Raw genomic sequence first — 12,617 nt, 5'->3', positions numbered from 1 at the left:
CTGTTGTGTCATCAGAAGACACAATTCTTGGAAGACTTTGCCCTATCCAGGGCAAAACACTGTTATTTTAGGAAGCACCCGGGGGTAGGCAGCTCCCTCCCAGACCCACTTTGCCTTGTTTGGTCTCTACCTTGCACTAGAACAGCCTCACAAATCTACTTTATTCTCTGACATGCTCTCTGGAATCCAGAAACGTAACAGAAACGAATGTTTGCTTTGCAATCTGGGCCTCGGCTCTCAAATAAAAATCAGTCCCACAGTAAGGAACAGCCCAAGCTGAGGTAATACAGATTCATTATTTAACAAACAGGGCCTCTCTTCTGCCATCTTCTATGGCTCACAGTTCTCACCATCGCTAGGCCAAGCTGTCGGGAGGGTCTGGCAATGGTAGCGATGGCAATAATTCATTTACTCCTCCTTCAGCACTCAGGACTATCCTGCTCTGTTCACCCTTTAAGTTCTGGTCTCATCTCACCCATTTTTCTTACATGTTTTTCCACTTCTACTGTAGCTGATATGTATTGACTGAGGACCTTGAACTGCTTGGCACGGGAAGGCACGCTGGACAGTGCCCTACTTGGAACGGTTGTTTCTCAAGAGGCTAAGATGGAAACAAGTTCCAGATACAGGTAAATCCTTTTAGAAATGACAAACTCTTCTAACTTTATTTGTTCAGATGAATCCATACGGGTAAATCGCACTCCGCAGAGCATTCCCACGTAGCAGGGAGCACCCAAGGCTGCTCAGAGGGTGCCCAGGACAGTGCTGCAGCGGTGCGAGGGAAGGGCCATTTCACCAGCCAAGAGCAAGAGCCCGAGGCTTACAAAGCTGCAGCCCCCTTCGCTGCTCCACAGGTCACCCCAAGGCACTGCTGGCCCCTTCCATCAGAATCAGTGCTGCACGCGTCACGAGGTCTTTGGGAGAAGCATTTCAGTATGTTTTTCACTTAAAAATGGGATGTCACTTCCCGTGCTGGCTGACAGAGAGCCGCACACACCGGGAATGTGCTGAGGACATTACGCACGGCCTGGAGCCGGGTGAACACCTGGGGCCACATTACTGTAGGCAGTTGAATTTGTCATTCTTAAATGCTGTAATTTCATTGCAATGGCCACAGAGACAGACACGTCACAGCAGCAAAACTAAATCTTGTGTATTTGCCACCAGCTCAGGCCGGGGAAAAGACTTCAGCTGCAATTACACTAGCAATTAATTGTACCCAGCATGTACACTGCCCTTCCATCTTGTTTAAGGGGCTCCAGTAACAGCCCCCTCCCTGGCTGTATAAATCACTCCCCGACTCTATACGCTGTCAATGACTCATGCTCTCAGTGAACAGCTCTCAAAGAAGCTTTAAACCAGCTTCAATGGCTTGTAATGAAGTGCTGATTTTGACAAAAAGTTTGGATTCTTTCAGAGGCATCTCACTTATGTATGTGCATCCCACCTGAAAAATCACTTTGCCTTTGGTCTTCATTCCCTTCAAGAATCTGGTTGGCACAAACTCCTTTTTTTTTTTTTTTAATTTCACATTTATTTTGCTTTTGGGTCAGAGGAGCAGAGAGATGCCTAAGCTTTTCCTATTCCAAGAAGGAGCACACTGAAAATTGTGGAATGTGCTTTGTCTTTTTCTTCAGAAAGCTTTTCTATGTATCATACCCATGCTGCTCTCTATCCTAGGATAGATCTCAATATTTTATCACTGGGGGCCCAACTCCCTACTAATTGAAAGATCACAGTGGAGATGTGCAGATCCATTTCATCAGTGTATTCATTATAACTAGGTAGAAGTACGAGTAATGTAAAATTTTACATGTTCAGAAATCTGCATAACTGACTTTGACATTATGACAAGGGAAGAATCTGGGTCTACACCCGCTTTTTGTCATTTGTTTTTTGAGGAAAAAAGTTTAATACAGTGAAAGCATCAGAAAGAAATATAAAATTATCTCAGATCTAAAAAGCATGCCATTTATCAAATCAAGGAATTCACTCTAATTTATCAAGCAGAGGTCAAGGAATCACCTAGTCAGTTTTGTATGTACTGAACACAGAATACACTTCAAACTTGAATCCATCAGGGAAATACAAGATCCACCTGCTGAAGATAATGGTAGATAAATACACTACAAATAAAGTGCAAATTCTTCCACCCATGTCAGTAATTAACTATCAGAACCATCCACTTTGGGATGTACCAAGATGTCATGAACCCTCTAGCAAACACCAGAATAATGCACATTGCTGAAAGCAATCCTGTGGCTTCAACAGGAACTTCTAGCTAGATGAAGAAATCACTTGTTGAGTTTTGGTGACCTATGCGGTGGAAACCATAGTAGCCAATCATGGTGCTTCCTTCTAACCTTCAAGAAAAAATGTACACACACTTCATTCACTTCACTTTTGACACGTACAAACTCAAGAGGCCCCTGTTGCTAGGTTAATGCAAATGAAGACTTGACTTTCATCTCCAAGTAGAACAGCTGAATTGATGTCATTAATTCTTCCTAAATGATTGGCAAAAAAACCTCACAGAACCTATGCAGGAGGAATGGGCGAAAGGATCAAAAGATTTGTTAGGGGCAAAAGTGCAAATGTTCAAATCCAACTCCGCTCTCCTATTTTTAGGAAACTGTTAAGAACTTAATTATTGTTGAAAATTCTCCTTTTCAGTCAAATGTTGTTGACTTTGGCCAGCAGCTCCAAAAGATACTGAGGAAGAGGAGGACACTGATGTGGAATTCCATGTGAAACCAGACTAAAAATCACTGTAAAATAATCCAGGTTTGTTGTTGCTCTTATTCCCTCTGCTTCAGTGGAATTGGACTAACAACTGAGCTACAGAAGGAAGCTGTCGAAGTCTTCTCTGACTCCATATACCCCTGGATAGTTGTCCAGCTCCTTCAAAGCGTTGATGAAAAGGCCTCTTCACATCCCATAGTCTAGAGACTGTAATGTCATAGACTGCCTCTATTTTATAAATTCACAGCTGAAAGTTTGTGATAAGAAAAAACAGGAAACAACCTTACAAATAAACAAAGACATGTTCAGGGTGGATCCACATCCACCTAAAAATGGTGACTTTCCATTATGGAATGTACCTAGTAAGAATTCATATCTGCTTTTCACAGTAAAGGCATATTCATTCAATGTATTTTTACACTCTAAACTTCAACAAAGCCTCCAATCAGATCTCTGCTACAGTTCAGAAGAGCCAGTGGCAACCACGATAACCTCAGTTTCCATTCCATGGCTGTTGTTTGGAAGTCTCTTACTCTATTCACTAAAATAAAGGTATGACAAATATACTTTAGTTGTGTGCATAATGACAATGGGTAAGATCACCATACCTAAGAAACTCTGTGACCCACCACAAACCTCTGCCTTTTAAAGGATTTACATTTTTTCAGTATCTGTAACAGCTACAGAAAGGCTATTTGTTTGCTACTTGCCATCAGATCTCAGAAACAATTTTCTAATTTAAAAATTATAAAAATTAAAAAAAAAGAAAAAGCTCCATTTCTTCCTTGTAGTACCTTTATCTAGCTGGGAAGACTGTAAAGAACAGAGACAGTTTGCTTTAAGGTAGGCAGACAGTAATTGTTTGAAAAGATAGGTTTCTAATAAATATTCCAGGCCCTACGTAGCTCACACTGCAGGCCAGGTCCCTGCTGGCCGCCCTGGCGGTTCCCAGCACAGACCAACTGGTGGGTGGGTTTGATTTGCTCCTCGCAGACAAGACCCCGCCAGCAGAGCCAGAGCAAGCCAGTTCAAAACAGTATTTAGAAGCTTATTAGCACAGTAGAGTTGAACAAACTCCTCTTGTAACGAGCCAGAGCCCGATTCGGGGGTTGAGGTCATCTGTCACTGTCTAAACACACGCTTCCGCAAGTCTCGCGATCCACACAGCAAACACGGGAAGAGATGCCAGCTTCGGGGATGGTTCCCTTCCTCGCTGCAGCCCAAGGGGTTGCGAAGGCTCCGAGAGCCAGCACTGCCCCAGATGAAATGTTTTTGGAAATAAGAGCTTTTCTGGAAGAGGCTGGCATCGCGCCCCCCACGGGCCGTGGCCGCAGCCCCAGCAGCCACGCCTGCGCTCCTCACCCACGGGCAGCCTGCTCCCAAGGTTTGCCACCAGGTGTTTAGGGAGATGAACAGGAAGCAACTGGTGTCCGCAAGGCCTCACAGTTGTGCTTTCCAGCAAAATACCATCTCTGGAATATATTATTACCATCCCGTTTTCCAGTTGTCTCATTTTAAAGAGTTAAAACACCACATTTTTGGGCAAGAGCTGCGGCACTAGGGGAAAAGTTAGATTAATTAAAAGGAAGAACAACAGCAGCTCTTCCCTGGTGGGGACATTGATCCGGGAAGAGGCTGCTGTACCCACAGTGAACTCTGGCTCACGCGCTAGCCAAGGAAGATGCCAGGCATTCCATCACACAGCCATCTTCTGACAGAGCTGACAGAGCAGCTGGGTTGCTAGAACTTACATTTTTACCAGGAATTGTAAGATATTTGACATTTTTTCTGAAGACCCTGCTACTGGAGTCAAGTGATTGCATAAGAATATCAGATCTCTTTACAGGTCATGCTGTTCTACCCAAAGAAAAGGTAAGTTTATTGTCTTTTGTAGCTGTTGAAAAATGCTTTAAAACGCATCCGAGACCTCTGAAAGCTGAAGATCTGAAAGTCAAATATAAAAAGCTCACCTGCCTTCCTTTCTTCTTCAGTCTCATGAGATTCCAGTCTGCCTCCTTTTCAGGAGGATCTAGTTTGGGGGATTTGGAACTTCAAGGTGAGGAACAGCGGGGGCGAGAGGAGCGGGTGGTCCAAGCGAAGAGGAGGACGTCCACCTCCAGTAAAGCGCTCTGCTCTCCAAACTGAAATCAACACAACTTAAGGGAGTCCAGGGAGAAATCCACTAATCTACACTGCAAAGTGCCTGGGGTTATCTGGCTACTTAGGCTTTTAGAAATGAGATGCTCACACGAAGTGGAAAACCAGACTCTGCCACAGATGAAACTCTTGTTAGGAGAGTGGACATGGAAATCCAATTAGCTCTTTCCCACTCAGATGAACCCTTTGGGTCCTCACTGAAGCACAGTAACACATGAGGATGGAGAAGCCTGCAAAGCCAGTCCTAGGGCTGCATCTGCACTATGCATAAATAGAGAGCTTTGGTTCCTGGTTCTGCACTTAGGATTTTCCATAAGGCACCAGTTTCATTTTAAAATATGACTTTTACGTAACTAGTACATTTTGTGCAAAACTGGTTAACTCTACGCCCTCAAAATATCATGCGCTTCCCAGCATATAAATCCCAGACCTTGACATCTAAAGAATGCTTGGCAGATCCAACAAGAAACACAGCCAAGCTAGATGTCAAAGGTATTTTGTAGGTTGCCAGTCAGCCAAGAATATTAACACCTTGCCCATACTAAAAAGGAGTAAGATTTTTGTCACGCTTAAGACCGTGCATGAAGAAATTATTATAAGACACTTATTATGTGTTCTGCAAAACGTTTGTGTGCTTGGTTGGCTTTGAACGCATGTGTCACGGAGAGAACCCTCCAAGATCTGCAAATATGAATTCAGAATGCTGGCTGGACTCGGTAATCTCATCCAATTTCTTAGGACAGAATCTTTTTCATGTGTGCATACAGATGGAATTATCTGGAATCCAAAATAGCTAAGAGGGAGAGAGACTCTCTCAGGTGACAGCCTACCATTTCTCAGCTGCTTTTCATGGTATATCTCTTCAGAAAACTGCCACTGTGGAGAAAGAAAAGAGTTTGCCTTTCCAGTGCCTTGAACTCACAAGAAAAATAGGAGTGGAAATGATCCCAGAGGACTGCTTAGACTACCTCCCAGCCCTAGGGCGCACCCCGACCTGTGTTTGAGATGCTTATTTTGACAGACCTTCAGTCACAGCCTGCACAACGTTCCCTTCCTTCTCTATGCACCTCTTCAACTGTTCTAAATCTGAAAGTTTGCCCTCAAATCCAGCCCAGATGGTGGCAGAACGTAAATCAGGATGGTCAGATTTTCCTACTGTATTGACACCCCTCAGATTTTTATTGCCGTGGCTTCATTCTGGGCAATGGAGCAGTTTTGCACCAGCTGAGGATCTCTCCAATACCTGATGACATCAGTGAACAAGCTGTGGGGAGCAGGCCTGTGCTGAACACCCACCCAGGTTTTGCAGAAATCAGGATATCTTTTCATAGAAGTTCAGTAGATATCTCTTTTAAGATTGAGACTAGATTCTACTGGATTTACACAAAACCATTCCTGTTTACTGTGAGTGCAGCGAGGGAGCGGCATATGCTGGCTGCAAGAGCTGGGAGGAGCAGAGCCCTCCATGCCAGGAGATAGCAGAGGCCACGGGATCTGGCCCCAGCCCACTGGCCTGCTTCCCACGCTGCAGGGCCAGCGGGGCTCCACCCAAGACACAGCCTGAGCTGTGGACTTCCCACCTCTTTCCAGAACACCAAACACCAGGGTTTATGCTGCAGCCCCAGAGAGGACTGTAGGCTGGAAGGCACGCACCTTCTCCCATCTGCACTCCCTCTTCCCTGCTCCTCCAGCCACAGCAGGAGGGCAGAGGCAGGCAGGGAGCTGGCCAGCTGCCTGCACCCTGGGCCACGGGCTGCTGGCAGCCCCAGTGCCTACCCGCCCCAGATGGGTGCTGGGGATGGGGAGGCCTCATCCCCTCCCAGGAGCAGCTTGCTCCCAAGCAGAATGCGTGGGAGGGAGGGGGAAGAGAATTGGATGCAGTAGGAGGAAGGAGAGGAGAAAGGAAAAGAGAGGAGATCCTCCTGCCAAATGCATTTGCAGTTTTTATAAACAACAGAAATCTTCCTCCCACCACAGACTCAGGCAGAGCAGGTTAGAAATGTGCACTAGGGCAGGGATGCCCCACTTGGTACCAGATCGCAGCAATAAGGAGCTCAACCTAGATGGCAGTTCAGCATTGACAGGACGTTATATTCTGTTCTAATTTTCCACATCTTTAACTACACCATGGCAATGACAACCAGCAGCAGAACGGTGCTATCCAGACGCAGAAGGCCTTGCAACCAGCTCAAGAGGTGCTGATCTCTCAGCAGTCAGCACTGTAAATGGCACGGGCTCAGCTGGCAGTGGCAGACTCTGCCTGCACGCTCTGCGGCTGCTCCCCAACCTGCGCACGAGCCCCACGTTTGCCTGCACGAAAAGATCCACGTAGAGGCACTGCACAGTGTGGAAAAACACTTGCAGATGCCTGCTGTGACACCACTGCTCAGAGCACACATTTTCCAGTGGCTTCAATTATTTCATTTATTCATCCAGACCTATTTCAAGCCTCCAATATAACGCTCATGTTTGGAAGAAAAATGAGGTTTCCTTCCCTTCCACCAACCTTTCCTATTCTTCCCCCTGTTCCTTTGTCACATCATTTCTGCCTACGTCTGGGCTGCAGGGGAACTTCATTGCCACGAGGGACAAGCATTGACCTGAAAGTCAGGACCAGCTTCCTCTCAGCAGCCGATTCATACCAGGAAGGCTGGAAGTGGGACTAGGCAGGCACAGAGCCAAAAGCATCCAGCATAATCTGGTCCCTGTCGACCCTGGAACTCCAGGAGAGATTTGGGCCCTACCCAAATGACCCCTCTGCTGGCTTTTCTTGTGATGCTCACGCTGCCAGGCCACGCCTGTGCAGCAGACAGGAGCCAATACAACTGACTGCGCTGCCACCCAGTCAGTAACAGCTTTTCGGCTCCTTTCTACAGCTCCACATGCAAACCTGACTAAAAGGAACAGCACTAAAGTTGTGGTCAAGCACACCACACATAGAAATGCCAGAACTTAAGGATCAGGGCCTTCACAACTAGGAATAAATGCATGACTGCCCCTTTTACATAGGCCACAATGTCCCCCATCATAATTTCCTTCCCCAGCAATAAATTCTGGATAAACTGGATTACGTCTTGGTTAGGTTTGTCTTCCTAGAAGGTTCCAAGGAGCAGAGAATTCATTAGTTATTCATTATGTACTCTATTACATTGTTGCAGTGATTACTTATCCTCCCTTGTTGAAAACAAAAAAACCCTCAGGAAAAAAAAAATTACCAAACCACTCCTCTGACTTTAATTTCACTTTTCAGCATCCTCTCCCACCTCCGCAGATGAAGAGCTGCTTGCGCAATTTTAGCTCAGCCTTCTTTGTATCATGAACTGTTACACACTATTTTTTCCATTGTGCCCCAGCCTTCTTTCTGTTTCCAGGAAGAGCAGTCCCCAATAGCAATGAGTAGATACTCTGTTTTCTCCTCGTTGTCTACATATTACTTGATGCCTGCCTTTCTGTTCTTCACACTGCATTTCTCATCTCTTTGCTAGGTTTTGGGTTTTTTTTTCCCTGGTGCTCACAACTAAGACAGCCCACTGCTTCCTAGCTCTCACAGTCAATCCTCAGTTTTCAGCCTCCAATCTCTACCTGTTTATCTAGGCTCAGGCTCCATGAAACCTCTCTGTTTCCTTCATGCCTGGCTACTTGCTGTCCTTCATGAACACCAGCTCCCCAAGAGCAGCCTCGGTTGGGCTCTCAAACTGCCTGTCCCCTCTGGGTCAGGCCATTTCCCCCTCAGTGCTCAGTCTTGCAGCTTTCACTCAGTGAGTCATCGGAGGCCTTTTTCATCAGACACCATCCAAACCTCGAACTGCATCCAGCACGACACATATCCAAGTGCCTCCCCACATCAGCGAATTGATGGCGGTTGTGAGTACTCACAGGCACAACGCTCAGCGGGGTCCCAGGAAGAGCCTCCGGCAGCGGCAGCGCTGGAAAGAAGGCCGAGCCTCGAGCAGGGGAGGAGTTACCCACCACCTGGGGCTTCACAGGTCCCTCCTGATGGCACGGCAGCACCACACAGTTCTGTGGGGACAGCATTTCAATGTTTTTTAGATGCTCCTTCCCCTGGTTCTCCTCAACCCAATTCCTCTCCTGCCTTTCTCTGTCCCAGTCCCAGATTCTTCCCTCTGCTGACCTTTGGCTCTGGATTTTACCCCTCCTGGAGAACCAGTGCTGGTCCTAAATCCCAGCTCTGCACCCACCTGTGCCACAGCTCAGTCCCTTACCTACTTCTCGGATTAGGTCTCCTTCCCCGTTATTGCCACCTCCCAACTAAGATCAGTCTGCTTTCTCTTCCTGCTTCCCACAGCCAGCGTAGCAGACGGGGAATCAGTGAGAGGACAGGAAACGGTGTTTCCCTGCACTTTGTAACGCACGGCTTTTGCTCATCAGCAGGAGGAAGAACTGCCATGAAGGTCTGCTCAGAGGTGGGCCTGTGCCAGAACACGCTCAGTGCTGACAGACTCTTCCCTGACTTTAGCTGACAAACTCCAAGAAGTCTCTCCTTGGTAGATGGTGTGACAGGTTTTCTGAGGTTTTACAATGACTAAATCAGGCTACTTTCACACAAGTGGCAAACCACACGTCTGTGGTAACTGCCTTCCTAAGCAGCAAGTCAATAAAGTTTAACCAATGCATTAAAAAAAAAAATCACATAACAGGGGACACAGTTTGTTGTGAGAAAGAGCTGAAGTGCTTTAGTTGAAAGTTGAAAAACCCACAGCAAAAGCAAGTTCAACTTGAGCCCGACATACAGGGCAAGATACTTGAGTATGAAGAGTTCAAATTTAACATTTATAAGCTACTGAAAAAGGGGAATTGGGAGTCTCAGCCAGTGTATCTCTCATTTATTGGCACAGCTACCTGGATTTTCTATAGTATGTTTTCTTAGCAGCTGAAGCCTTTTGTGAGATATCAGGGTCTGAAGATAGGCTCTGCATGTGGCTTTTACTTTGAGTTTCTGAGGTGCTTTACCAATTACATTTTTTGCTGAAAAAACAAAACCTGTTCTACCCTTCTGATCTCTGCTCTACTGCAGCTATTCACACTCAGCCATCACCTCAGAAAAATTCCAGGCAATTAATTCCACCAGATGCTCTCCTCCCTTGCAGCTCTGTTCAGGAAATGTTCAGCCATGTCAACCTCTTTAGGGTATTTTTCCACAGCTCAAAGGCAGGCCCTGAGGCTCTCACATCAAACTGCTCTTTTGCCCACCTCCAGTGATGCCAGAAAGGATTCTCCTTAACTAAAACCAAATGCCCTGCCTTCCCTCTTCTGAAAAGAACCTACGTAAATTGATTGCTAAGCCTCAAAGCTTGTCACTGACATTTCCTAGGACAAGAACATTTATTTATCTTCTCCTGAGATACACAGCTCAGCTGTGCAAACAATGAACACTTCTGAGCAAGCTAATAAACCTGCAATTAATATCCAAGAACTGTCTAATGGAGAAGACTGAGTTATTCTTACAGTCATAAGAGAAAGAAATGAGTGTAAATGATGTTTAACCCATAAGCAGCCAGCTGAGCAAAAAACTATGGCTATTCTAAGCAACAGCAGAGTTGGTGGAAACATGGCCTAGCAATTTAAAGCAGGCCTTTCGTTCCTAATTCAAAGGTGGAAGGATGTGTGGGCTCAAGCAATGTGAATGTCCTGTGTGGACCTGGACCTGGCTGTGACTCCTTCTAGCCCCATCTGTTGCTGCTCTGGAACACAAAGCTCTGAAACTCCTGTACCCTCCACTTAGGCTTAGGCACAATAAATCACACATCCACGGTCAGGCAAACACTTAGGAAACGGTTAAGAGCTCTCCACACCCTATCCTGCCTGTCCCTTGCCTGACTGCTCCGAGCCTCCCAAGCCCCTCTTCGTCCCTCCAAAGCAATTGCAGCGAGATGTCCCGTCACCACACAGGAGCACTGCATTTGCCCGTTACGCTCCTGCACTTCCTTGCCGAGGGAGCACCACGGCAGCACACCGTTGCTCGCAAGCTCTGCAGCATTTTCAGCGACGAAGTGACCCCTTACTCATCAGAACTAGTAACACTGCTCTGCAGGCTTTGAAGGTTATGGTGTTAGCATGCACATACAGCTCCTTTGAGACTGGTAAAGGCCAAGCCCAATGTTGAAAGTTAATTTGTCTAACGTTAGCAGTAAGCCCTACTAATCAATTTATCTCAGTTTCATAGGGTTTTGCCACTCCTTGCATGGGAATCTCTGCTCATTACGGATATTCAGCACAGACCTGTCATTTAAGCGCTCTGACTACTCCTCCCACGACCCGGACGGAACCTCCTTCTGCGGGGCAGCAGCGGCTGCACCGCGGAGGCCACTGCGCACACGGGCTTTAAGGACGCAAAAGGGACAAAGTAGGTGGAGGCTGGAGGACAGGACACAGCAGCAAGGCTGTCAGTGCTTAGCGCCTCTGGAGCTTCACAGCTCGGAAGATAAGGTTTTCAAGGGTCCCACGTAATTCAAAGGGCTGTGATTTTTAATTGTCACAGAAAGAGCTTAGCACGCAGACCTGCCACTTTGTTCCTAGTGCCCAGATATCATCAACACTGCCGTAAAAGAGCTGTGAACTGGAAGAGCAATGCGGACATTGAAATGTAAATGAGTACACAATCATCCCACTTGGCTCCAGGATCTATTACTTACCTCCACTGACTTTTGAACTAGTAGAGGGCTTAACAAAGCAGAGCATAAGCACTCAATTATTATGGACATGTGTTTACCCTGCAGATGTATCTGGATGGCCTGGCAAGTTGTGTTGTAGGAAGGATATGGGATAATTTACGATAACAAAGTCGAGTATGTGTTGTTCCTCTAAACGCTGCTTACTGCCCTCAGATCCTTATTCTCCTTGACACTCAAGAGCGGTGCCTTAGGGATCCTGAAGTGCCTTGAACTCAGCTGGCACTGTGGGAAATCTCAAGAGTTGGAACAAGAAGCTTCTTGCAACGAAAAACACTCCTTGGGCAAACTGAGATGCTCTCATCCCTGCCCAAGAAAATAATTCATGCTAAACTGGACCAAACTCTGCGCAAGTCTCAACAGCTTCAGCCCCCACTGAAGTCCAGGTGAGTCACTCCCACTTAGTTCAGGTTTGAGTTTGCCCCAGTACCTTTGCTAGAACGCTCCCAGGAATGTGCTGTCCCCTCCTCTGCACATTTCCCTCTCTGCTGGCTTTGAGTAGTTTCAGTGCTGCTCCACTGCCTGTACCCGCCCAGGTACCCACACTGCTCACTCCCCTGTCACAGGCCCTGCTGCACTGCTCCACAGGCATCTTGTGGCGCTCCTGTACGGCTAGCATGGTGACGCTCATCTTGGGGACACAACCTCGCCAGCATCACTAAAGACTCTCAGTGACTTCGACAGTCGTTTTCTTTAAGGTCTAAGCAAGCTGCCACGCCGTTTCACTGATCTAAGCGTGTAACACAGTTTTTACCCTTTGCTGAATTCAAACCAGAAGTGCACTCTGACCAGTGGTTCATTCTCAGCCATATTCATCTTTGCTTTGATTGATAAGGCTTCATATCATTCTAATCCACAGGAACCTGCTCAAGAGAAGAAGCCATTCCATGTAGGCTTTTCTTGTAATATACCCAGGTGCCTTTTGACCTTGTGAATATCTGTGTTTAATTACTTGAGTAGAATGAGCTTCATATCTTATCTCCTGCTGCACTTTGCTCAGGTCTTTCTTTTTGGTTTGAGGGACGGGAG

At 46.6% G+C, this 12,617-nt stretch overlaps 1 protein-coding gene across 1 annotated transcript in view; it reads right to left on the bottom strand.

Moving 5' to 3' along the window:
- Window positions 1–8,919, bottom strand: part of SPTBN1 (spectrin beta, non-erythrocytic 1) — a 151,738-nt gene extending 142,819 nt beyond the window's left edge. Inside the window, exon 1 of the mRNA XM_074817067.1 lies at window positions 8,776–8,919. The gene's annotated coding sequence lies outside the window, so the exon portion shown is untranslated. The remainder of the gene's footprint in view (window positions 1–8,775) is intronic.
- Window positions 8,920–12,617: the final 3,698 nt, after the last annotated feature.

This window comes from Strix aluco, chromosome 3 (assembly GCF_031877795.1).
Source record: "Strix aluco isolate bStrAlu1 chromosome 3, bStrAlu1.hap1, whole genome shotgun sequence".
Taxonomy (NCBI): domain Eukaryota; kingdom Metazoa; phylum Chordata; class Aves; order Strigiformes; family Strigidae; genus Strix; species Strix aluco.
Note: the sequence above shows the minus strand (reverse complement) of the source record. Positions and strands in the feature narration are given on the sequence as shown.